This window comes from Cebus imitator, unplaced genomic scaffold (assembly GCF_001604975.1).
Source record: "Cebus imitator isolate Cc_AM_T3 unplaced genomic scaffold, Cebus_imitator-1.0 Scaffold281, whole genome shotgun sequence".
Taxonomy (NCBI): Eukaryota; Metazoa; Chordata; class Mammalia; order Primates; family Cebidae; genus Cebus; species Cebus imitator.
This window is the reverse complement of record NW_016107596.1, coordinates 2,631,514-2,635,597: the sequence shown is the minus strand read 5'-3', so window position 1 is coordinate 2,635,597 and position 4,084 is coordinate 2,631,514. Positions and strand designations below refer to the sequence as shown.

The following is a 4,084-nucleotide window of genomic DNA, read 5'->3' as shown; positions in this document are numbered from 1 at the left end:
TGCCTCAGCCTCCCGAGTAGCTGGGACTACAGGCACACGCCACCACACCCAGCTAATTTTTGTATTTTTAGTAGAGATGAGGTTTCACCATGTTGGCCAGGAGGGTCTCGATCTCTTGACCTCATGATCCACCCACCTCGGCCTCCCAAAGTGCTGGGATTACAGGCATGAGCCACTGTGCCCAGCCAATTTTTTTTTTTTAAATGGAGTCTCCCTCTGTGGTCCAGGCTAGAGTATAGTGGCTTGATGTTGGCTCACTGCAACCTCTGTCTCCCAGGTTCAAGCAATTCTCCTGCCTCAGCCTCCCATGTAGCTAGGATCACAGGTGTGTGCCACTATGGCCCAGATAATTTTTGTATTTTTAGTAGAGATGGGGTTTTGCCACATTGCCTAGGAAGGTCTCAAACTCCTGAGCCCAAGTGATCCTCCTGCTTTGGCCTCCCTAGGTGTTGGGATTATGAGCGTGAACCGGTGTGCCCAGCCAAAAGTTGCTTTTTAAAGCTGGTTAGTTTGAAACTAGACCCAAAGAATGTCTGTATATTACTTTGGTTATGTTTCTTTATTTTTATTATTATTTTTTCATTTTTTATTTTTGTTTTTATATGGAGATGGGACCTACGCTTTTTTGCCCAGGCTGGTTTTGAACTCCTGGGCTCAAGCATTCTGCCTGCCTCAGCCTCTCAAAGTGCTGAGATTATAGGCGTGAGCCACCACACCCGGCCATGGTTATGTTTCTTAAAACTCTTAACCTCTCACAACCTCTCCTGCAATGCCCTTTTTCATTTTGGATGCTGTTGCATTTTCGCATAGAATGGGTCATTTGCCTTATATAGAAAGACTGTCTCACATCCTGGGTTTTGCTGATTACATCCTGTGGTCTCCTTTCCTTGTTTCTCTATTCCTCGTATTTCCTGTATTTGCCAGTTAACCGTTGTGACTTGTTTAGAGCCATGATCAATGCCTTTGTCAAGAACACTCTTCTTGGAGGCGCCGTGAGCCTTCCATTGCTTCACTACACAGGGCGCGTAGCTTGTTGTCCTACTTTTAGTGCTAAGACTGATCAATGTGTTCAGGTTTTGGTGCTAAGATTGATCAGTGGTTTCAGGTGGAGCTGTGAACTCCTTCATGGTGAAGTTCCCCCGACATCGTTTAATCATGGGTTCTCAGTACCCCCAACCCCTGTTTAAACACCAGGTGTCTTCAGTACTTGCTTTGATGATCATCATAGTCTTTGCATGAAGATACATAGCAATGATGGCAGGTTTCCAGTTGGAGCAAATTGTGAGACCCTGCCTCTAGAAAAAAAGAAAATAATAAACTTCTGCTGTTCTTGATGATCAGTTTTAAACACTAGTACATTTTTAAAAAGATAAACATTTAGGTTGGCCACAGTGGCTCACACCTATAATCTGAGCACTTTGAGATAACAAGGCAGGAGGATTACTTGAGCCCAGAAGTTCAAGACCAGCCTAGGCAACATATTGAGACCTCATCTCTACAAAAAATCAAAAAGTTAGCCAAGTACAGTGGCATGTGCCTGTAGTCCCAGCTACTTGGGAGGCTGAGGCGGTAGGACTGATTGAACTGAGAAGGCTGAGACTGTCGTGAGCTGTGATTATATCACTGTGCCTGGACTATTTTTAAGAGTTTAAATGCAAAACCAGAATATAGAGAAAGTGGTAAATATAGGAAATTATGAAAAATAAAATAGAGGGTTGGGCATGGTGGCTCACGCCTGTAATCTCACTACTTTGGGAAGCCAAGGCAAGAGTATAGCTTGAGGCCAGGAGTTTGAGACCAGCCTGGACAACATAGTGAAACTCTGTCTCAACAAAAAATACAAAAGTTAGCCAGGCATTGTGGTGCATGCTGATAGTCCTAGCTACTCTGGAGGCTGAGGCAGGGGATTGCTTAAGCCTGGGAACTCGAGGTTACAGTGAGCCATGATCATGTCACTGTACTCCAGCCTGGGAAACAGAGTAAGACCCTGTCTCTAAAAAACAAAAAAAAATGGAAATCACTCCTGAAGATACAACTATTCATATTTGGCAACCTGCCCGCTGGTCTTTATTTTGTGTATATATATATAGAGATAGTTTGTATTACTTATATATTTACATTTTATTTACAGCATGTATTTTCATCAGATTTTTGTATCTTATGTGGATGAAATATGTAATATATGTAACGCATATAGCATATAGTATGTAACACATAAAGTACATTGAAATACTTATATATAGTTATTTTACATGTGAAACCATATAAAATACTATATATTTTAAAATATATAGTTACAAATATGCACATCTATGACTTTTTATTTTATATTTTAATTTTTTTGTTTACTTTTTTTTAACACATTGGTATTCTCTGCAACTCTAGCCAAAGATATAACATTATTTTAAAAGTATACAAAACATTATATATGACAAACATGTATGAATGTATAAAAAATTATATATAAATGTTATTTATACAAATATACTATAAATATTTCACATGTTAATGTAATTATATAATAGATTAATAACACTATAACTGTCAATAGTATCCATAATTATATTACATATTAATTTTCTTACAATATATTTAACTTTTAGTATATTTAAGCTTGCTCTTCTCTCTCTCTCTCTCTCTCTCTCTGTGTGTGTGTGTGTGTGTGTGTGTGTGTGTGTGTGTATATACATATATATATATAAGTTTGTTTTTTTTTCCCTGAGACAGAGTCTTGCTCTGTTGCCCAGGCTGGAGTGCAGTGGCACCATCTCGGCTCACTGCAAACTCTGCCTCCCCAGGTTCAAGCAGTTCTTGTGCCTCAGCCTCCTGAGTAGCTGGGATCACAGGTGCATGCCACCATGCCCAGCTAATATTTTTTGTATTTTTAGTAGAGATAAGGTTTAACTATCTTGGCCAGGCTGGTCTCGAACTTCTGACCTCAAGTGATCTGCCCACCTTGGCCTCCCTGTAAAGGGATTACAGGTGTGAGGCACTGCACCTGGCCTACAGTACATTTTTTTACAATATTGAACACAGTGTATTTGTAACATTTATATATATGCTAATCATATATACCATATTACTCATGAAATATATAACATATAACATATTAAATATACTTACATATTTGTATAAAATTATTTATATAGCATATATTCTATTGTATGCATAGTTCAGATCCCTGCATTTTATGTCATACAAAATATATGTAAATACAAAACATATAAAAAGTATCAATAGACATAATATTTTCTTTATAGTGGCTCTCCTGTTACGTATACATAGGTCAGAATCCTATATTTGAAATGTTTATATCATAAGAGATTGTCCATGTATTTGTTAATAAGATTATGTAAGTGCTCATCATGTAGTAAGTACCATATAAATGATAGCTATTGTTACTCTTAGTTATTATCACTAAAAGACTATTGAATATTCCGTGTCAGGTGTTAGTCTTTGTGCTTTAGGTGCACTGTTTCATTTAATGGTGTGTTAGTCCTAGGTGTAGTTATTTTATGTTTTTTTAAAGACAGAATTTCCCTGTCGCCGAGGCTGGAGTGCAGTGGCGTGACCTCCGCCCACCCTCCCTCTGGGTTCAAGCAATTCCTCTGTCTCAGCCTCCCTAGTAGCTGGGATTACAGGGGCCCGCTACCACAGCCAGCTATTTTGTATTTTTAGTAGAGACAGGGTTTCGCCATGTTGGCCACGCTAGTCTCGAAATCCTGACCTCAAGTGATCCACCTGCCTCGGCCTCCCAAAGTGCTGGGATTTCAGGCATGAGCCACCACGCCTGGCCCTGGTGTAGGTATTTTTGTTCCTATTTTCCTGATGAACCAGTCGAGGCCTAGAGAAATTAAGAACTCGCATTTGTGACATGAGTTCACTATGGAGTGTCCTGTGCATGTAAGAAATTGAGTCCTGGCCGGGCGCTGTGGCTCAAGCCTGTAATCCCAGCACTTTGGGTGGCCGAGGCGGGTGGATCACGAGGTCAAGAGATCGAGACCATCCTGGTCAACATGGTGAAACCCCGTCTCTACTAAAAATACAAAACATTAGCTGGGCATGGTGGTGCGTGCCTGTAATC

At 40.0% G+C, this 4,084-nt stretch overlaps 1 protein-coding gene across 4 annotated transcripts in view; it reads left to right on the top strand.

Annotated features, from left to right (window-relative positions):
- IRAK2 (interleukin 1 receptor associated kinase 2) overlaps positions 1 to 4,084 on the top strand; it is a 75,381-nt gene that overhangs the window by 64,095 nt on the left and 7,202 nt on the right. The window lies entirely within an intron of this gene.